At 39.2% G+C, this 23,594-nt stretch overlaps 1 protein-coding gene across 3 annotated transcripts in view; it reads left to right on the top strand.

The window, feature by feature from the left end:
• Positions 1–23,594, top strand: part of GPBP1L1 (GC-rich promoter binding protein 1 like 1) — a 69,156-nt gene that overhangs the window by 4,034 nt on the left and 41,528 nt on the right. Inside the window, exon 2 of one of the 3 annotated variants that reach the window (XM_039254803.1) lies at positions 10,945–11,028. The exons of the other annotated variants lie outside the window; for them this stretch is intronic. The gene's annotated coding sequence lies outside the window, so the exon portion shown is untranslated. The remainder of the gene's footprint in view (positions 1–10,944; positions 11,029–23,594) is intronic. 3 annotated transcript variants of the gene reach the window in all.

Below are 23,594 nucleotides of genomic sequence, written 5' to 3' on the forward strand. Positions count from 1 at the left end.
GAGCTAGCTGCTAGCACAGAGCCCAACATGGGGCTCGAACCCACGAACTATGAGATCATGACCTGAGCAGAAGTCTGACACTTAACCGCTGAGCCACTCAGGCGTGCCAGTTTGGCCATACTCTAAATTTAGATTTCAAACTCTTATTTCTGCTGATTGTAAGTTTAAATTTTGTTATATAAAAAATTCATTTTTGAATGATTGCTATCTTTGAAGTATGTTGAAAAGTTGTTTTGGGGGCTCTGTGGATAATTAAAAGGTAGAGGTATTCCAGTGTTACTGCTATGTGTTTATGAATTATTAGCTCTACTTTTTAATTAGTCTTATGAGGTATGGTGGGAAGGGCAGTTTATTGTGGGCTTCATAAGCTATAGGCTGTAATAGAGTCCAATATATATAATCTCATTCCTCAAAATACTTTTTTTTTTTTTTTAATATTTTTATTTATTTCTAGGAGAGAGAGAGAGACAGTGTGAGCAGGGGAGGGTCAGAGAGAGGGAGTCACAGACTGAAACAGGCTCCAGGCTCTGAGCTGGCAGTCAGCACAGAGCCCGACGCGGGGCTCGAACCCACGAACCGCGAGATCATGACCTAAGTGAAAGTCGGACGCTTAACCGACTAAGCCACCCAGGCGCCCCTCAAAATACTTTTTTAAAAATAGGTAATATTATCCCTTCTACAAGTGAGTGTACAGAGGTTCCAAGAAGTTAACGTAATTTACATAACATAATGAGAGATCTGGTTTCAGGCACCTTTCTCTTTTTCTAAAGCTCAGTTTCCACCACATCTGGTGCAGAGATGCCATGGTGTGGTAATTAAGGGCACCAGTTATACAGCCTGGATTTGAATCTCAGCATCGCCACTTATAGCCTTGTGACCTTGGGAGAGTTTAAAGTGAAATTTCTATGCCTTTTCCTTCCTCTGTTAAATGGGGATAATAGTAACTTCTTGTAGAGTTACTGTAGTAAATAAATGATATTTGTAGCATTCTCAGAAACGATGCACTTCATGGGGCGCTTGGGTGGCTCAGTCACTTAAGCATCTGACTTCAGCTCAGGTCATGATCTCACGGTTTGTGAGTTCACACTCCACACTGGGCTCAGCGCTGATAGTGTGGAGCCTGTTTGGGATTCCCTCACCCTCACCTCGTGCTCTCTCTCTCTCTCTCACCTCATAATTATTAAATAAACTGTATGAAATTATCTTTAATGAAATGTCCTTTTACCAATCAAATCAAATTTAGTGAAATCTGAACAGAATGTTGCATGCGAAAGTTTTCTTTCTTAGGTATTATTTTTCTAGTTTATCTGAATCAGAATCTAGTTCCCACATACCATAGTTGATATTCTTTTTTTTTTTAATTTATTTTTATTTTTATTTCTTTCTAGGAGAGAGAGAGAGCGTGAGCAGGGGAGGGTCAGAGAGAGGGGGGGTGACAGACTCTGAAACAGGCTCTGAGCTGGCAGTCAGCACAGAGCCCGACGCGGGGCTCGAACCCACGAACCGCGAGATCATGACCTAAGCGAAAGTCGGACGCTTAACCGACTAAGCCACCCAGGCGCCCCTATTTATTATTTTTTAAAAATGTTTATTTTTGAGAGAGAGGGGTGGGAGAGGCAGAGAGAGAGGGAGACACAGAATCCAAAGCATGCTCCAGGCTCCAAACTGTCAGTACAGAGTCTGACATGGGGCTCGAACCCACGAACCGCGAGATCATGACCTAAGCGAAAGTCGGATGCTTAATCGACTAAGCCACCCAGGCGCCCCCATAGTTGATATTCTTTCAAGCTTCTTAATCTTTGTTTCTTCTGTGTTTTTTTTACCTTGCATTTTGTTAAAGAAACTGGATTATCCTGCACAGTTTGCCACATTTTAGATTTTTCTAATTTCTTATGAATTGGTAGTTGGGTATTAAGGTTTAGATTGAGATTTGATGGGGTGGGGATGAGAAGACTAACTTCATAGGTGATTCTGTGCCTTTCGGGATTATTTTTTTCTGGTTTGTTCAGTGGTTCTCATATCATTTTCTTAAAATTTGTCTATTGAGCAGCATAAGGTAATTAGAGGAGTTATTTGTCCTTTGATAGGCATGTAAAAGGGAGTATTTGGTTTGCCAACGTAATATTAATTTTCAGGCGATTTTTTCCCATTCTTTTTTTCTTCCTAGTATGTACTTACGGTGTTATAAAATTGAGCTGAGTATGCTGGGTTTACAATGGTTTTGTTTTCTGGTTTTGGTTACTAGTGAGTAGTTTTCTCAGCATATTTGGTTTGAAAATTTTTCTTCTCAAAACTTTTTCCCCTGTTGCTTATGCCCTACTCCCAACTCCCTTAAACACTTTATTCTTAGCACCTATTGAATGCTCACTATAGGCCAGGTACTTCTCTCCCCACTCCCCGAGGGAAAACATCCAGAATATTCTTTTTTTTTTGTTTGTTTACTTATTTATCTTTGAAAGAGAGAGAGAGAGAGAGAGAGAGTGTGTGTGTGTGTGTGTGTGTGTGTGCGCGCGCGCGCGCGTGCGCATGTGTGAGAGAGCAGGGGAGAAGAGGGCGGGGGAGATCATCACAAGCAGGCTCCAAGCAGAACCCAATGTGGGGGCTCAAACTCATGAGCTGCCAGATCATGACCTGAGCTAAAGTAGGCTGCTAAACTAACTGAGCCACCCAGGAGCTCCCGGGCATATTTTCAACACTACCTATAGTCACCATTTAATCCTCAACTTTCTAACAGTCTCCAAGTTACAGATAAAGATTTGAAGCAAAAAGAGATGAATTGACTTGCCCAAAGTTATGCAGCTAAGTACATGGCAGAACCAGCTAGATCCAGTCTACCTCAAAAGTAATGGTTGGATTAGAACCCAAGTTTATTCTTCCGAAGAGATTTGTAGAAATGCTTGTACGTTGGGGTGCCTGGGTGGCTCAGTTTGTTAAGCATTCAGCTCTTAATTTTGGCTCATATCATGATGCATGGTTTGTGTGTTCGAACCCCATGTTGGGCTCTGTGGTGACAGCACAGAGCCTGCTTGGAATTCTCTCTCATCCTCTCTCTGCCCCTTTTTCTCTTTCAAAAAAAAAAAGGAATGGTTATAAGTAAAATGAACTTGAAGTAAAAATGCGTGTCTTGTGACACATTACACTACTGTTATACTCTCTCAGTTATAAAAATGATAAATTGTTTTTTTAATGTGACAGATATTCTTTTCCCTATTAGGGAATTGGAGCCTTTCAGGGTCAGTGGAGCTGCAGAAATTTGATAAAAGTTTATCACTGTTGAATGGCTTGTTTGTTCGTAGTGTAGCTGATACAGTGCCGTTGGAAGCAAATGCTGTGAAAACATTTTTGCTGTTTCTAAAACCTTGTGGTTTCAGATACTTGTATAAATCTAATGCATTTAGTTATCTGAATCTTACAGCCAATAAATTTTAATGTGTCTGGATTCCATTAGATAATAAATATATTTCTATAATAAACTATTCTTATTTGGAACTTTTGTGATTTAATAGTGTTTAGTTATGGTTGCAGCAAGTGTTGGTGACCACTGAATGATGAAGTATTGGAAAGGAGATTATGTGAAAAAGGTTAATTAATAAGTTTTACTCTTCAAAAATTTTATAGTTTCTGAAATTACTTTCAGGAAATGTTTTTTGCAACAATGAAGCAGAAGGTGGCACAGTGATTAGTTTATCACTGAAGGGAAAACTGGCAAGATTCCTATGTTAGACGTTCTAATTGGGCTTTAAAGTGATCCTTTGTTGTTTCTTTTGATTGTTTACCATTTTAACCCCCTTTGTATATATCCTTTTTGTGAATCTTAGTGGGAGAGGAAACTGGAAAGGCTGTGTGTATGTAAATTGATGCATACACACACATATATATACCTACACATACACTTTCTGTCCTGAACACCTGGCATTTGTGACCCAACTTCTGCCAATCACATACACTTGATTGGGGACTTGCATCTGGTGTGAGAGAGATGCAGAGAAGCAAGGACAGTTTAGAATCCACTCCATTGGCTGGTGACAATAGCCATGGCAATGCCAGTGGGGGAGTTTCCTAAGGGACTGTTCCTGTGGTGTGACCTGGGTTGGTGATTTTGACTGCTTAGTTTTACCTTGGTTTCTGCATGTTTGCAAAGTCAAGGAGGCTCTCATTCATTCTCTGAATTCCCAATATATTTCTGATAATCTTCTTTTCTATTTAATCTACCTAACTATGGTTTCTTTTTTTCAGCCAAAGACCCTGATTTATAAAATTGGCTAATATAATTTGCTCCTTATAGATTTTGTTTGTGACTATCTCTTTAGGGTAGTCTCCTACCTTATGAGTGAAGAACTTATATGAATGTCTTTGTTAAAGACAATCTTAGACAAGAGTTTTCCCTTTTATCCACTCCAGTTTTTAAAAAGAAATTTTTTTAACGTTTATTTTTTTTGAGAGAGAGAGAGACAGTGTGAGCAGGGGAAGCGCAGAGACAAAGGGAGACACAGAATCCAAAGCAGGCTCCAGGCTCTGAGCTGTCAGTGCAGAGTTGGACATGGAGCTTGAACGCACCGCGAGATCATGACTTGAGCTGAAGTCCAACACTTAACCAACTGAACTACCCAGGCGCCCTATATCCACTCCCAGTTTTTAAAAGCAGTAGTTCTCAATGTTTTTAAAATCTAGCTGGGGGGCACCTGGGTGGCTCAGTCGGTTAAGGGTCTGACTTCAGTTCAGGTCATGATCTCACGGTTTGTGGGTTTGAGCCCCGTGTCAGGCTGTGTGCTGACAGCTCAGAGCCTGGAGCCTGCTTCAGATTCTGTGTGTGTGTGTCTCTCTCAGAAATAAACAAAATATTAAAAATTTTAAAAATAATAAAATAAAATTTAGCTGGAATAAGGCTTGTGCACTGTTTATTAAAGCTCCCCCATGTGATTTTCTGTCTTTACAAGATTCTTTTATTATTATAAAAGCAGTACATATGCTGGATAGAATATTAGGAAATATGCAAAAAATAAAAGTGTTCTCATCATCCGGAAATCACTAATGTAATTAGTGCACTATTTCCAGATCTTTCTCTAAGCACATATATGTAGGTTTTTATTTTTATTTTATGAAAACGAGATTAACTTACACCTTGCTCCTTTAGTTGGTAATACCACTCTTCATGTGAATAAATGTTCGTTTCTTCTCATATCCAGGTGCTATTTAAATTCCCCCAGTTGATCTAAAGTACAGTCATACAGCTAGTTTGTTCAGTAATAGTATCTGATCCAAAACCTTGTTGCATGTAACACTTTATAATGTTTTTATTTATTTTTATTTTTAATGTTTACTTTTGAGAGACGCGTGTGTGTGGAGGAGGGGAAGAGAGGGAGACAGGATCTGAAGTATGCTTCTAGCTGATAACTCAAACTCGCGAACCATGAGATCATAACCTGAGTCAAAGTAGGACGCTTAACCAACTGAGCCACCCAGGCGCCCCTGCATGTAACACTTTAATTTCTTTATGTCTCTTTAATCTAACATACCTTATTTTTCAGTGACACTTGAGTTTGAGACTATCTGTCCTGAGAATAGTTTTGTACAGTTGCATTCTCTGTTGTCAAGTTTGTTCCTTTAATTCCTGTATTTTTCTCTAAAGTGTATGTCTAAGAACTTGATAGATTCACATCAGAACATTTTTGGGTTGGAATACATCATAGCTATATCTCATTCTGCACAGTGTTACGAAACATGCAATACCTGAGTGGCTCCGTTGGTTAAGTGTCCAACTGGTTTTGGCTCAGGTCATGATCTCATGGTTTATGAGTTCGAGCCCTACATTGTGCTCTGTGCTGACAGAGCTGAGCCTACTTGGGATTCTCTCTCCCCTCTCTCTGCCCCTACCCTGCTCGTGCACTCTCTCAAAATAAATAAAATATATTTTAAATTAAAAAATATATATTAATAAAACACGTAGTACCTCATTGACTTATTTCATATTGCTGAAATTGATTTTGGATTAAGGTGATAGTTGTCTGATCCATATACTAAATGATGAGTCTTCTCTCCTCTGACAAGAAAGTACTTTGCATGGTGTTACTTTGTACTGTAAGCTCCCAATCCCTTATCAGTCGTCCTAATTTTTTTTAAGTTTATTTATTTATTTTCAGAGAAAGAGCGAGCAGGGGAGGGGCAAACAGGGAGAGAGAGAATTCCAAGCAGGCTCTGCACAGTCAGCACGAGCCAGATGTGGGGTTTGAACTCACCAACTGTGAGTTCATGACCTGAGTTGTAATCAAGAGTCAGATGCTTAATGGACTGAGCCACCCAGGTACCCCTGTTGTCCTGATTTTTTAAGGCTACTTTATAGAGATAAAATTTACGTAATTCACATAATCTAAAATTCACACATTTTATTTTTAAATTTTATTTATTTTTAAGTGTTTATTTTAGAGAGAGAGAAAAATAGAGTGCATGATCATTGAGGAGGGGCAGAGAGAGGGATACAGAGGATCCAAGGCAGTTCTCTGTGCCAACAGCAATGAGCACGGTGTGGGGCTGGAACTCAGGAACCATGAGATCACTACCTGAGCCAAAGTTGGATGTTCAACCGACTGAGCCCCTAAAATTAGGTGCCCCTAAAATTCACACATTTTAAATGTACATTCAATGACTTTTTTTAGTATGCTCACAGAATTGTACAACCACTGCCAGTATCTAGTTTTAGAACATTTTCATCACCCCAAAAAGAAACTTCATAACCATCAGCAATCACCTTGCCCTAAGGCAACTGCTAATCAATTGACAACCACTAATCACTAACCCCTTTCTGTCTCTGTAGATTTGCCTGTTCTAGAGTTTTCATATAAATAGAATTATACAGTATATGGTCTTTTATGACTCTTTTCATTTAGCATAATGTTTTTAAGGTTCATCCATGTTGTACTACATATCAGTGTTTAATTTGTTTTTATGGTTGTGATCTGTTGTATGAAAAGAATACATTTTATTTATCCAGTCATCTGTTGATGGGCATTTGAATTGTCCCCTTTCTGTGGCTGTTTATTATGAACAAAGCTGCTGTGAACATTGACGTACGAGTTTTTATGTGAACATATGCTTAGATCTTTCTTAGATCTTTTTAGGAGTGTAATTGCTAGGTTATAATGTAATTCTGTTTAATTTTTTGAGAATCTGTGTTCCATAGTGTTTGCACCGTTATACATTCCTACCAGCAGTGTCTGATGGTTTTGATTTTTCACATCCTCAGCAACACTTGTTATTATGTCTGTCTTTTTTTATTACAACCATCCCAGTGGGTGTGAAATAGTATCTCATTGTGGCTTTGATTTACATTTCCCTCATGGCTAATGATATTAAGCATTCTCCAATGCTTAGTGTTCATTTGTATATCTTCTTTGGAGAAATGTCTATTCAGATCCTTTGTCCACTTTCTAATTGTGTTCTCTTTTCATTGTTAAGTTGTAAGAGTTCTTTCTTAAAAAATTTTAAAAGTTCAATTGAGGCTGTAAAGAATACCTAAGTAAGAGATTGACTATACTCATAATTTAGAGATTTATCGTAAAGATATTATTTTTCCCGTATTGATTTAGATTGACTCATTATTGTTCTCTTTTTCTATGTTTTATTTATTTTTGAGAGAGAGAGAGAGCGCGAGCGAGCGTGAGCAAGGTAGTGTCAGAGAAAGAGGGAGACACAGAATCCTAAGACGGGCTCCAGGCTCTGAGCTGTCAGCACAGAGCCCGATGCGGGACTCGAACCCACAAACTGTGAGATCATGACCTGAGCTGAAGCCAGCTGCTCAACCGACTGAGCCACCCAGGCACCCCGACTCATTTCTAAGCAGTGTTATATCAACCTCCCACCCCATGCTTGTTTTAAAATATACATGAAAGGATAGCTAGGGCCTTCAGTAATGTATATGTATAGGGGGAGGCCTTGGCCTATTATATATTAAGATCATATTATAAAACCATAATAGTTAAGACACCTGGTAATAGTGTGGGAATAGATAAATAAATCAGTGGAACAGAAGCCTGGAAACAGACACATACATATGTAAAAACACTTTATAAGAAAGCTGGCTTTATAAATCAGTGGAGAAAGAATGGTTCCAGGACAGTTGGCTACTCACATGGTAAACGATGGATTTGGACCTGGACCTCATACCAGATACATATCAGTGTTGACTGAAGTCTTAAATGTGAAAGGCAAAACTATAAAACTAAGAAGACAACCTAGGTAAATGATCACATTTGAATTTAGAACTTGTGTTCCTCAAAAGATAACCCATGAGGTTGGAAAAGGTATCCCACGAAATTGGAAAAGATATTTGGGGTCTCTTGTAATTTTCTTACTAAAGATAAGGAAGAGAAAGATCAGCAACCAAAGGAGGAATGGTTAAAAGATAAAAATTCCTGGGGCGCCTGGGTGGCTTAGTTGGTTAAGTGTCCAACTTTCGCTTAGGTCATGATCTCACGGTTCGTGGGTTCGAGCCCCGCGTCGGGCTCTGTGCTGACTGCCAGCTCGGAGCCTGGAGCCTGTTTCAGTCTGTGACTCCCTCTCTCTCTGACCCTCCCCTGCTCAAGCTGTCTCTCTCTCTCTCCTAGAAATAAATAAAACATAAAAAAAAAAAAGATAAAAATTCCTTACAAAAAAGAAACACGAAGAGATGATAAATAGATTAAAAGATGCAAATGAAGACCACAGTAAGTGATCATTTTATACTTACCAGTAGAACAAAGAATAACTGCCAGTCTGGCAATATGTAGCTTGGTGAGTGTGAGGAACAGATGGAACTCTTAAAATAACCCCTGCTGGTGATGTAAACTGCTAACACCTCATTGCAAAGCAGTATGAGATTACCTTGTGAAGGTGAAACTGTACTGCCTTTTGGTTAGCAATCCTTTCATTGGTTTATGCACTCATTCAGCAGATAATATATTGAGCACTTAAGTGTCAGTGTTCTTTGTGGTTGATTCATTGGGAGACAGTTAAAGATAAGTTACATAGATAATCAGTGCTATCGGAAAAAGTTACTAAAATGAAAACAATATCAGGTTACTTCCTTTTTTTTTTTTTCAACTTTTACGGATTTATGGATGTGATTTCTTTTTAAAAGTTTTTTAAATTAAAAAAAATAAATTCCAGTTAATATACAGTGTTACATTGGTTTCAGGTATACAACATAGTAATTCAGCACTTCCATACATCCTGTGCTAATCACAAGTGTACTCTTTAATCCCCATCCCTCCAGGGACGCCTGGGTGGCTCAGTTGGTTAAATGTCCGACTTCGGCTCAGGTCATGATCTCATGGTTCATGAGTTCAAGCCTCATGTCAGGCTCTGAGCTGCAGCTCTGAGCCTGCTTTAGATTCTATGTCTTCTTTCTCTCTGCCCCTTCTCTGCTCATGCTCTGTGTCTCTCAAAAATAAATAAACATTAAAAAAAATTTTTTTTAAATCCATCCCTCCACCCACTCCCCTCTGGTAACCATCAGTTTGTCCTCTTTAATTAAGACTCTGTTTCTTAGCTTGCCTCTCTCATTTTCTTCCCTTTGCTTGTTTTGTTGTTGTTGCTGCTGCTGTTTTGCTTTTTGTTTCTTAAATTTCACACATGAGTGAAATGATCTGGTATTTGTCTTTCTCTGACTTACTTTGCCTAGCATTATACTCTCTAGCTCCATCCATGTTGTTGCAGATGGCAAGATTTCATTCTTTTTTCTGGCTGAATGATGTTACTGTGTGTGTGTGTGTGTGTGTGTGTGTGTGTGTATACCACATCTTTTTCTAAGATTTTATTAAGCAATCTCTACATCCAGTGTGAAGCTCTAACTCACAACCCTGAGATAGAGTCATGTACTCTACGAACTGAGCCAGCCAGTCACCCTTATACCACATCTTCGGTATCCGGGATATTCATCAATTGATGAACATCTGGGCTGCTTCCATATTTTGGCTGTTGTAAATAATGCTGCTATAAACATAAGGGTTTGTGTATCCTTTTGAATTAGTGATCTGGTATTTGGGTAAATACCCTGTAGTGTGATTGCTGGATCATAAGGTAGTTCTATTTTTAACTTTGTGAGGAACCTCTGTACTCTTTTCCACAGTGGCTGAACTACTTTGCATTCCCACCTAGAGTGCATGAGGGTTCCTTTTTCTCCACATCCTCTCCAACACTTGTTTCTTGTGTTGTATTTTTATTATTTTTTTAAAGTTTGTTTTTGTTTTGCTTTGTTTTTTGAGGGAGAGAGAGAAATGAGCAGGGGACGGGGTAGAAAGAGAGCATCCAAAGCAGGCTCCACACTGTCAGCGCAGATCCTGATGCAGGGCTCAAACTCCTGAACCATGAGGTCATGACCTGAGTTTGAAACCAAGAGTCAGATGCTTAACTGACTGAGCCACCCAGGTGCCCTTATTTTTAAAATAATCTCTCTTTTGAACCCACATTGAGGTTCAAGAGTCAAGATCAAGAGTTCCATGTTCAACCAACTGAGCTAGCCAGGTGCCCCATCTTGTATTTTGATTTTAGCTATTTTGACAGGAGTGAGGTGATATCTCATTTTAGTTTTGATTTGCATTTCTCTGATAAGTCATGTTGAGTATCTTTTCATGTGTCAGCCATCTGGATGTCTTTGGAGAAATGTCTGTTCATGTCTTCTTCCCATTTTTTAATGGGATTTTTATTTTATTTTTGAGTGTTGAGTTGTGTAAGTTCTTTCTATATTTTGTATGGATGTGATTTCTAAGAATGCCGTGTATGGTTTGAAACTTACATGATATTGCCACTCACTTCTTTGAACTCTTTATTTACCAAGAATCATTTCACCGTCTATTATCAAAAGTTATTTGTAGTGATCTTTTAGCTGAGAACTAGGTTATATCCTTTTTCAATTCAGTATAGGCATACCATTTTATTGTGCTTCACAGATACTATGTTTTTTTTTTCCAGTTGAAGATTTGTGGCAACCTTGTGCTGAGCAAGTTTTTTGGTGCCATTTTTCCAACAGGATTTTCATGTCTCTGTCACAGTTTGGTAATTCTCGCTATATTTCTGAAGTTTTTCATTATCATTATTATTATATTTGTTATGGTGGTCTGTGATCAGGGTAATTTGCTATTACTATTGTACTTGTTTTGGGGCACCACTAACTGTTCCCATACAAGATGGTGAACTTTAAATGTGTGTTCTGGCTCCTCCCCTGTTTCCTTCTCCTCAGGCCTTCCTATTCCCTGAGACACAACAATGTTGAAATTAGGCCATTTAATAACCTCGCAGTGGCCTCTAAGTATTCAAGTGAAAGGAAGAATCACAGGTGTTTCACTTTATTCTTTTTTAATCTTCATTTATTTTGAGAGAGAGAGAGCACATACATGCATCAGCAGGGGAAGAGAGAGGGAGAGAGCCCCAAGCAAGCTGCCCCTCTTTCCCGCTTGCATGCTCTTGCTCTCTCTCTCTCAAATATAAAATAAAATAAATATTTAAATCAATAACTAGAAATGATTAAGCGTAGTAAGGCAGGCATGTCGAAACCCAAGATACCCAAAAGTTAGGCCCTTTGTGTCAAACAGCCAAGTTGTAAATGCAAAGGAAAAGTTCATGAAGGAAGTTAAAAGTGCTATTCCAGCAAACACATGAATGATAAAAAAGTGGATTGGTCTTATGGCTGACATGGAGAAAGTTTGAGTGGTCTAAATAGAAGATCAAACCAACCATAACACTCCCTTATGCCAAAACCTAATCCAGAGCAAGACCCTAACTCTTGTAGAAGAAAAGTTCCAAGCTGGCAGAAGTAGTCATCTCCACAACAAAAAAGTACAAGGTTAAGCACCAAGTGCTGATGTAGAAGCTGCACCTACATCCAAGGCAGGACCCTCCACCAGCAAAAAGATTATGACTAGTTGAAAAATCATGACGGTTAGCATTTTTAGCAATGAAGTATTTTCAGTAAGCTATATGTACATTTTTTAGACATGATAATATTGCACACTTCATAGACTACAGTATAGTGTAAACAACTTTTATTAAAACGTTTATTTATTTTTGAGAGAGGGGGAGGAAGAGAGAGGATCTCAGGCAGGCTCCACGCTGTTAGTGCAGAGCCCGACATGGTTCTCACAAACTGAGGTCATGACCTGAGCCAAAATCAAGAGTCAGATGCTTAACTGACTGAGCCATCCAGGCACCCCTCATGTAAACAACTTTTTTTTTTTAACATTTATTTTTGAGAGACAGAGCATGAGCAGGGGAGGGGCAGAAAGAGGGAGACAGAATCTGAAGTAGACTCCAGGCTCTGAGTTTCAGCACAGAGCCCGATGCAGGGCTTCCCGATGTGGGGCTTCCCAATGCAGGGCTTGAACTCACAAACCGCAAGATCATGACCTGATCCAAAGTCAGAAACCTAACTGATTTGAGCCACCCTGGTGCCCTAGCAACTTTCATGTGCACTATGAAACCAAAAAATTCATTTGACTAGGTCTTTGGTGATATTTGCTTTATTGCAGTGTTCTGGAACTGAATCTGCAGTATCTCCACAAAGTATGCTTGTACACAGATCATAAACGGATTGTTCAGTGATTTGTTACCCAGTCATTACGTTTCTCAGTTTCTAAAAGATAGACCCAAAAACCTTTACTGGAGAAAACTTACCAAATGACTATTTAGGAATTTTTTTTTATGAATCTAAAATTAAACACAAGGTTTGGTTAAAAATTAGATACTGAATATTTTTGGATTTTTCTCAAGCTCAGTGGTGTAATAGAGGTAATTTTTGAATTATTGCATCTAGTGCAGGTAGAAATAGAAATTTCATGGTTGAAGATGTATGCTTTAGACAGAATTAAAATGGGATGTCAGCATCTGAGAGAGAGAAATTATTGGAGTTAAATGAAGTGTATTTTGTTGTTTATAAGTTTAAGGCATATTCTAGATTGCATTTCAAGAACATATGTCCTACCTAATGTATAGACATAGGTGTTCTGTTTCTAAGTGTGATTTATTTTGCTAGGAACTTTTTTTTAAACAGTGTAATTCACAGTCACTTTAAGCAAATAATATGGTAGGGATGAATAAATGTACATTGAAATGCTTGATATATGACAGTAACAAAAGATTTGCATTTAAAAATGAATATAAATTTGGGGTGCCCAGGTGGCTCAGTTGGTTAAGCATCCGATTCAGCTCAGGTCATGATCTCACGGTTCATGAGTTCAAGCCCCGAGTCACACTCTGTGATGAGCTCTCAGAGCCTGGAGCCTGCTTCCGATTCTGTGTCTCCCTCTTCCTCTGCCTCTTCCCCACTTGCACTGTCTCTCTCTTTCTCTCTCTCTCTCTCAAAAATAAATAAACATTAAAAAAATTTTAATAAATATAGGTTTATAATATCTGAAATGTTTCAGCTTAAGTTAATTAAAATGTTTTTTCATGTCCTGAATATCTATATTCAAGAAAATGTAGGGACATTTGGGTGGCTCAGTTGGTGAAGTGTCTGACTTTGGCTTAGGTCATGATCTCACAGTTCATGGATTGGAGCCTGTGTTGGGCTCTGTGCTTGACAGCTCATAGCCTGGAGCCTGCTTTGGATTCTGTGTCTCCCTCTCTCTCTGTCCTTCCCCTCTGGCTCTCTGCCTGTCTGCCTCTCTCTAAAAAATAAATCAACATTTTTTTTTAAAGTAGTATAAACCTTAACATGCATTTGAATTTCTTTTTTAAAAACATGTTTTCAAACTTTATAATATGTTCCTTTTATTCAAATATGTAACGTTGATCTGTTGGAAGTAAATTTAGATCTTTTCAACAGCTTGGAATCATGAAATGTGAAACTGGGACACATTCTTCGTGTACCTTAGACATAGTTTTAGGTGCAGTACGAGTCCTTGCTGAGTTTCACACTAGATTCATTTTCCAGCATACAAGGAGTATTGCTGAGTCTGTTACCTACATTAAATAATGTTCTATGTCTTACCCACATTCTCTGTGCTCTCCGAACCAAGGCATTCTTTGATAATAGCTAGGGACCCAAGAGACGAGACCATTAAACAGAAATTCCTGTCATCACACTCCACAATCAGAAGACTCCCAATATTAATCAAAAGCCTTTTTATTTTTATTTTTAATACGCTTAAGGTAGTACACCACAGTAAGATGGGTGAGCAGGAGACTGACACTTTTGAACCAGGGAGATGGGAAAAAAGAACCACCATGATGCTTTGATTATAGGGGCTGCCTTAGGCAGATCAGTTTAAAATTTTTTTTTAATGTTTTATTTATTTCTGAGAGAGAGAGAAAGACAGCATGAGCAGGGGAGGGTCAGAGAGAGAGGGAGACACAGAATCCGAAACAGGCTCCAGGCTCCGAGCTGGCTGTCAACACAGAGCCCGATGCGGGGCTTGAATCCACAAACCATGAGATCGTGACCTGAGCCGAAGTCGGCGCTCAACGGTCTGAGGCGCCCAGGTAGATCAGTTTTTTTTGTTTTGTTTTGTTTTGTTTTTCTTTTTTTTTTTTTTTTCAGGCAGATCAGTTTTAAACAAGTGAGCATATGAAAGTAAAAAGTAGAGAAGTTCCCTTCAAACTCTCCCAAGTCTACTTCCACCTTTTAGCCAGTATTTGACATAAGCCTGATAATGTTTTGTGTGTGTGTGTGTGTGTGTGTGTGTGTATTTTTGATAGAGTGCCAGTGGGGGAGGGACTGGAGAGAGAGGGAGACAGGATTCAATCATGCTGTCAGCCCAGATCCTAGTGGTGGGCTGGATACTCATGAACTCCCACACCCATGACCTGAGCCACCCAGGCACCCCTGTAGTTTTATTAAGATGAGGAACTATGTGCCTACTAGCCACATTTCATTATATGTTTTTTTCTTATCAACAAAAGGTATTTTTCAAGTCTTTCAGTTTTGCCTGGAAGCCAGACTCTGCTAACATGGACAAATAATGAGAGGAGTGCAAAAAACCTCTATATTTAAATTAATTAATATCCTTATTTAGTATATTTGCTCCATAAGACTTTAAGGAGGCTTATGGAAGGAACTGTTTTTTTTGTTTGTTTGTTTTTGTTTTTTTCTAATTTTAGGAATCATATTTTACAATTGGAGAATAAGAACCACAGTGTAGGTGCACTGAGGTGGTTCAGTAGGTTAAGTGTCCAACTCTTAATTTCAGCTCAGGTCATGATCTCGTGGTTGTGAGATCGAGCCCCATGTTGGGCTCTGTACTGATCATGGAGCCTGCTTAAGATTCTCTAGCTCTCTCCTCTGCTTGTGTGTGTGCATGTGCTCTCTCTCTCAAATAAGTTAATTAATTTAAAAAAAAAAAAAAAGATCCAGTGTAATGCAGAATGCAGTGAAATTAGAAGGCTTGGTTCCAGGCCTGACCTAGCTGCTTATTGGATGTGTTACCTTAGATAAGTCCCTTACCATTTTAGAGCCTGCCTCAGTTTTTTCTTGTTAACCTCTGGAATGGATGGCTAATCTGGTGTTAGTGGGAGAAAGGAGGAAAGGATAAAGTGTATGTTAGGAGTTACATGATCAGTGTTTCAAGAATTCTTCCTGAGTAGGAGTAAATACTGGCTTTGTACTTAATTTAATCCATCCTTTGACTAAGAATTAATTAAAATGTAATGTGCTTCTAATTTTTGTATTTGGTTTATTCTTCAAAGCAATATGTGAAATAGCATAGCTTTCATTTAGAGGTAAAGAAACTGGGAGCTACCCATCACATTTTGGAATTAGAAGGACATATCTGTGTTCAGAGTTATGTTTGGAATTGTGAAGGAAAAGTAATTAGCTGTGGACTGAGGAATAAATGGGGAGTGATAAAATGAAGGCTAAGGGATATACTACTCTATATAAGTTTATTAAGAATGAAGGGGAGAGGCGCCTGCCTGGGTGGCTCAGTTGATTGGGCATCCAACTTGGGCTCAGGTCACCATCTCACGGTTCATAAGTTCAAGTCCTGCCTCAGGCTCTGTTCTGACAGCTCAGAGCATGGAGCCTGCTTCAGATTCTGTGTCTCCCTCTCTCTCTGCCTCTCCCTCGCTCCCTCTCTCTCTCTCTCGCGCTCTCTCTCAAATAAATATTACAAACAAAATTAAAGAAAAAAGAATGAAGGGAGGGGTGTCTGTGTGGCTCATTCGGTTAAGCATTGGACTCTTGGTTTCAGTCAAGTCATGATTTCACGGCTTTGTGGGTTCAAGCCCTGCATAGGGCTCTATCTGCCCTGGCAGTGCAGAGTCTGCTTGGTATTCTCTCTCTCTCTGTCCCTCCCCAACTCGCCCAGTCTCTGTCTCTCTCAAAAAAAAAAAAAAGGAATGAAGACAAGTGAACTTAAATAACTAGAGGGAAATATAGACTCTAGGAAAGGATTTTGTTCAAAGTTGGTGGAGAAGTGGGTGTGTTTTTTTGTTAATTGCAGTGAAATCAGTGCAGAAAGAGGTTGAAGTTACCAATAGTAGATGGTGACACTGCTGGACTGGAGAAAATGACGATTGAGATCAGAAACAGAGTGGTAAAGGGAGCCTAAGGTAGAAGAGATTGAGCAAAGGTCCTTGTCAGGGACATCCTCTACTTACTTACATTACAAGCTTAATTATAAGAGATAAAATTAGATCATGTTGTGAAGTACTTTGTAGATTGCCAGGCATATATGAAGTCATAGGTTTGGAAAAGGTAGAATATTCAACAGATGTTTATGAATGCTTGTTTGGATCAAGTATTTGGGTACAGATAATTCTGATACACTTGTTACAGGGAGAGAGCAAAAACTCTTAGATAAAACCTGAATAAAAATGGAGAGCATTGTTTATATTTATTTATTTTTAAATAGATTTGTCCGTGTGTTTATTTTTTTTAATGTTTGTTTATTTTTGGGAGAGAAAGTGTTCATGAAAGTGGGGGAGGAACAGAGTGAGGGAGACACAGAATCCAAATCAGGCTCTGTGCTGACAGTACAGAGCCCTATGCGGGCTCGAACTCATGAACCGCAAGATCATGGCTTGAGCCACAGTTGGACGATTAACCAACTGAGCCACCTCTTTATATTTAATATTGACTATTTCTGTTGACTAAACTACAGCCTTATTATACTTTGTAAATTGTGGCAAAATACACTTTAAGATTTACCATCATAACCATTTAAAAAAATTTTTTTTTAAGTAAGCTCCATGCCCAGTGTTGGGCTTGAACTCACCATCCTGAGATAAAGAGTCTTAAGCTCTTCTGACTGAGCCAGCCAGGTACCCCCACTGTAACCATTTTAAAGTATACAATTTGGTGACATTAAATACATTCACAGTGTTTTGCAACCATCACCACTATACAGTTGCAGAACTTTTTTGTTATTCCAAACATAAATCTCATATTCATTAAGCAGTCACACTCCTCACCTCCAGCCCTTGTTAACCACTAATCAGTTTTCTGTCTCTGTGGATTGGATATTTCATATAAATCATACAGTATGTGTCACTTTATGTATTTGGTTTCTTTCACTTAATGTTTTCAAGGTTTATCCATATTGTAGCATGTATTAGTACTTTATGCCTTTTTTTTTCTAATTTTTTTAATGTTTTATTTATTTCTGAGAGAGAGAGACAGCATGACAGCAGGGGAGGGTCAGAGAGAGAGGGAGACACAGAGTCCGAAACAGGCTCCAGGCTCTTGAGCTAGCTGTCAGCACATAGCCTGACGCGGGGCTCGAACCCACGAACCGTGAGATCATGACCTGAGCCGAAGTCAGCCGCTTAACTGACTGAGCCACCCAGATGCCCTGACTTCGTTCCTTTTTATAGCTGAATAATACTCTATTAAATGGATATACCACATTCTATTTCTTTATTCATTTGTTTGTGGACATTTGGGTTGTTTCTACTTGGCTATTGTGAACAAAGCTGCTGTGAACATTCACTTATAAGTTTTTGTGTGGGCATATGTTTTTATTTCTCTTGGGTATGTACCTAGCAGTGGAGATATTAGGTCATATGGTAACTCCATGTTTAACTTTCTGAAGAACTGCCAATTGTTTTCAGCAGCTATACCATTTTATATTTCTACCAGAAGTGTATGAGGGTTCCTATTTTCTGCATCCTTGCTTTATTGTAATTTGTAAAAAATTAATTAAACCTTTGAATCCTTACCACATGCTGGGGACCATGTTAGATGCTATTGAGTTTCAAAGAAAGGCAAGGCAGGAAGTTCTAGAAGCTAATAGGTTTTTTGCCTGCTTGGGAATTAAGATCAACATTTATAACTATACTGGAAGGAGCAAATGTTAAGTGCATTAGAAGGCACAAAGTACTTTGCAGATTTCAGAGGGGGATTACTTATGGGGCAACATTTACTTCTGTCTATCAGACTGAGGAACTTAAATCCTATTCTGTAGTTGGTAGGAAGACAAAATTTCTCAGCCAGTGTTGTGATATAATTTGAACCTGGATTTAGGAAGAGAGATCTAGCAGCCAAGAGTAGAGGCTGAGGCAGAGAATGGAAGAGACTGGTAGTGCCAGTTTTCGTTATTGGTGAATAATTGGAACTTGGAGTGACAAATAGAAATGGAAACTAAGGGATGGACTAGACAGCACTTCAAAACTATTTGTGTCTTTATAATCTCCTGAGATCTCATCTCCTCTGACGTTAAGCATCATCTACCAGATACTGACTGTTCCCAAATTCTGTCTCCAGAACAGACCTTTCTGAGCTCCAGACCACATACTTGACATCTCATATTTTAAAAAAATATGTTTTATGGGGTGCCTGGGTGGCTCAGTTTGTTACTGAGTCAGCTGACTTTGGCTCAGGTCATGATCTCACAGTTTGTGGCTTTGAGCACTGTGTCAGGCTAGCTGCTGTCAACAATAAGTCCTCTTTGGATTCTCTGTTCCCCCTCTCTCTCTGCCCTTCCCCCGCATGCACTGTCTCTGAAAATAAACTTTAAAATATATATTTTTTAATATTGATTTTCCCTCCAACTTAGTCTAACACAATGTTTTTAAAAAGTTCTAAGAAAGTTTTAAGTGGTGAAAATTTTCCTTTTCAAAATCTGTCAGTAGTTAAGCAGAAGCCCCTTCAATTAGTCACTGTAGAAAAATGGCCACAGCTCCAAAAGGCAGCAGCAGCAAAGAACTTTGTAAAATTTTATTAAAAATTGCAGAGCGAAGTAATTTCATTACAAAAACATTGACTAATACATCATCAAGACAGTATGGTATTGGCACAAAAACAGACACATTGACCAATGGAACAGAATTGAGAACTCAGAAGTGGACCCAAAAGTTTACAGCCAACTAATCTTTGACAAAGCAGGAAAGAATATCCAATGGAAAAAAGACAGCCTATTTAACAGATGGTGTTGGGAGAACTGGACAGCAACATGCAGAAGAATGAAACTAGATCATTTTCTCACACCATACACAAAAATAAACTCAAAATGGATAAAGGACCTGAATGTGAGACAGGAAACCATCAAAACCCTAGAGGAGAAAGCAGGAAAAACCTCCTTGACCTCCACCGCAGCAACCTCTGACTTGACACATCCCCCAAAGCAAGGGAATCAAGAGCAAAAATAAACGATTGGGACCTCATCAAGATTAAAAGCTTCTGCATGGCAAAAGAAACAACCCACAAAACTAATAGGCAACCAACGGAATGGGAAAAGATAGTAGCAAATGACATATCAGATAAAGGGTTGATATCCAGAATCTATAAGGAACTTACCAAACTTCACACCCAAAAAACAAACAACCCAGTAAAGAAATGGGCAGAAGATATGAACAGACACTTCTCCAAAGAGGACATCCAGATGGCCAACAAACACATGAAACGATGCTCAGCATCCCTACTCATTAGGGAAATACAAATCAAACCCACACTGAGATACCACCTCACACCAGTCAGAGTGGCTAAAATGAGCAAATCAGAGAACTCTTGATGCTGGCGAGGATGTGGAGAAACGGGCACCCTCCTACACTGTTGGTGGGAATGTAAACTGGTACAGCCCCTCTGGAAAACAGTGTGGAGGTTCCTCAAAAAATTAACAATAGAACTCCCCTATGACCCAGCAATAGCACTGCTAGGAATTTACCCAAGGGATATAGAAATGCTGAGGCATAGGAGCACATGTACCCCAATGTTCATAGCAGCACTCTGAACAATAGCCAAAACATGGAAAGAGCCTAAGTGTCCATCAACGGACGAAAGGATCAAGAAGGTGTGGTTTATCTATACCATGGAATACTACATGGCAATGAGAAAAAATGAAATCTGGCCTTGTGTAGCAACATGGATGGACCTTGAGGGTGTTATGCTGAGTGAAATAAGTCAGGCAGAGAAGGACAAATATCATGTTTGCACGTATAGGAGGATTAGGAGGAACTTAACAGAGGACCATGAGGGAGAAGAAGGGGAAAAACAGTGGGGGAGAGGGAGGGAGGCAAACCATGAGACTCTTGAATGCCAAGAACAAACTGAAGGCTGATGGGGGTGCGGGGGAGGGGAAGGGGGTTATGGGCATGGAGGAGGGCACTTGTTGGGATGAGCACTGGGTGTTATATGGAAACCAACTTGACAATAAACTATTTGTTAAAATAAATAAATAAAAACATTGACTAATAAAGAAGATAAAAACAAAATAACCATAGTTCCAACATCCTAATAAAACCATTATTGGCATTTTATCATGTTTCTCTTTAGTCTTTCAGAACAGGAATTTCTTTTCATATTTTATTTGTTCCCTTGTACTAAACACTCCCATTTGTCATCTATTTTCTCAAACCACATACTTTGTACATGCATGCACAGATCATGCTCTTGGATAATAACTTCACATCCTAGGTTTGTTTATTGAGGATGGTGGGAGTTTTTAAGTTATATGACAGCTTTAGAACTTCACACCAGTAGCAAAGCATTGCCAATTAATATTTCATTTGCAGTCATTACCTCACCTGGGACTCTGGTAGAGAAATTTGAAATTGAGAATTGACTGAAAAGATGGTATGTGTCATATATGTAAGTGGATGACTGGAACATGCCTAGTGGGGTTTGAAAACGAACTGCTCATGTTTAAAATTGAGGCATTTTTCCTTTGTGTCTAACAGCTCAATAACCTAATGGGTGATTCATCTCCCTGCCTTGAATTTCACATTTTCTGTAGTTTAAGCCAAAATTCTTAAGACAGAAAGCATGTAGCAGTTATGTCTTTTCCATAAAAACCTATTACATGGACATTACATTTATTACTGGGAGTTGTAGGTATAGACCTCTATAAAAACAACTCTTGGGAGTGCCTGACTGGCTCGGTTGGTGAAGCATGCAACTCTTGATCTTGGTGTTGTGAGTTTGAGCCTCATGTTGAGTGTAGAGTCTACTTAAAAAATAACCCCAGGGGCGCCTGGGTGGCTTAGTTGGTTAAGCGTCCGACTTTCGCTTAGGTCATGATCTCGCGGTTGTGGGTTCGAGCCCCGCGTCGGGCTCTGTGCTGACTGCCAGCTCAGAGCCTGGAGCCTGTTTCAGTCTGTGACTCCCTCTCTCTCTGACCCTCCCCTGCTCACACTGTCTCTCTCTCTCTCTCCTAGAAATAAATAAAAACATTAAAAAATTAAAAAAAAAAAATAACCCCAAAACTCTGAATTGTACTCAAGGAAGAGTAACCAGTCAGCATTTTACTCCTTATATTAGCAAATGATACGATGGTCATCTTCATAGTTGTACAAGCTAGAAATGAGCCTGTGTTTCTCCTTTACACCCACTCCCATATCCCATCTTGCTTATTTTTCTTCTTCCTAAGTATTTTGTGAATTGGCTTCCTTTAATGTGTTTATACTAAATGCTGGTCTTTCCCAGAGTGTGTCTTGCAATCCGTCCTGATTTTAAAAATCTCTAGACAGGGCCACTGAACCAAATCAAGGGATTGTCCTTGAATTAGCTATTTCTTTTGTGCAGGCTGGTCCCAAACTTTAGTTCTGGGCCAAAGTGCGAACCAACCTGTCCCAGCTCACTAACAAAGCATCTCTTTGCTAACCAAGAGCAAATTACAAGTAGAGATTCAGCTTCCTTTCTTCACCTTTTGAAAATAGGCATTTTCTGATTTACATTTAAGTGTCTTTGGTATGTGTAACAGTATATAGTGGTCTGTTTAAGTCTTTTACTGTGCCAGATTTGCCATGTAATAGAAGTAATCTGGTGTAAGATTTTCAAATTTATTAGCATATAAATTGCTTATGATAATTGCTTTACTCATAATATTTCTTAATCTGTTGTATTTATTTCCCCATTTCCATGCTGTCTTCTTGTATCTTTTCTCCCAAACAGCTTTACCAGTTTGTCTTATTAATCTTTTAATTGTAAATTAATTATAAATCATCTCTATCTTTTTTTTTTTTTACCTTTTTTGCTTCTTTCTGTTTCTTTTGGTTTGCTTCATTTTATTTTAAATGTTTATTTTTGAGAGAGAGCACGTGAGCAGACACAAGTGGAGGAGGGGCAGAGGGAAGGGTACAAGAGGATTTGAAGTGGGCTGAGCACTTAACCGCAGACAGCCCAGTTCGGTGTTTGAACTCACAAACCGTGAGATCATGACCTGAGCTTAGGTCGGATGTTTAACCAACCACACCATGCAGGCGCCCCTTTTGGTTTGCTTTATTGCTCTTTTTCTTTTTTTAAGTTCGTTTATTTTGAGAGCGCACACAAACAGGGAGGGGCAGAGAGAAGGAGAGACAGAATTCCAAGCAGGCTCTAGAGAGCCTGATATGGGGTTAGAACTTAAGAACTGTGAGATCATGACCTGAGCCAAGATAAGAATCAAAAGCTTAACCAGGTGTGCTACCCAGGCACCCCTAATGCTCTTTTTCCATCATCTTGATAAAAATGCTTATGTCAGTTTGGTTTTAGTGTGTGTGTGTGTGTGTGTTTTAATTTGAGAGAAAATGCCCGCGCATGCAAGCAGGGGAGAAGGGCAAGAGGAGAGGGGGAGAGAGGGAAAGAGAAAAAAGTCTCAGGTAGGCTCCACACCGAGCATGTAGCCTGATGTGGGGCTCCATCCCATAACCCTGGGATCAGGACCCGAACTGAAATCAAGGGTCGGGCACTCAACCAGCTGAGCCACCCAAGTGCCCCAGTCTTGTTTTTCTGGAAGAAAAAAAAAAAAAGTGTTCTTAAAGCTGATTTTCCATTGAGTACTGTTCCACCTATTATATTGAAGATGTATTCATAGTGGTTTTTGTAGTTCTGTGTGTTTTGAAATTTTGTCATTGCCTCCTTTCTCCCACAGTAAGGAACCTGACTCTTGTTTTTCTTTAATACTTTTTACTTTTTGATCAATTCCCAGTATGTAACTAAACTCCAGTTACCACCTCCTCCCTTACATTAATTCCTTCTTCACTACACCCAGGTTATAATACCTGTGCAAAACATCTCGCTGCATGGAAGCCCTCCACTTACTTGGCCTTGTTCCTCTGCCAGGATCCATCCTTATTCTTTTTTTTTTTTTTTTTAAATGTTTTATTTATTTCTAGGAGAGAGAGAGAGACAGCGTGAGCAGGGGAGGGTCCGAGAGAGAGGGAGTCACAGACTGAAACAGGCTCCAGGCTCTGAGCTGGCAGTCAGCACAGAGCCC

Source organism: Hyaena hyaena, unplaced genomic scaffold (genome assembly GCF_003009895.1).
Source record: "Hyaena hyaena isolate Hyena2069 unplaced genomic scaffold, ASM300989v1 scaffold_503, whole genome shotgun sequence".
In the NCBI taxonomy this organism is placed as follows: Eukaryota; Metazoa; Chordata; class Mammalia; order Carnivora; family Hyaenidae; genus Hyaena; species Hyaena hyaena.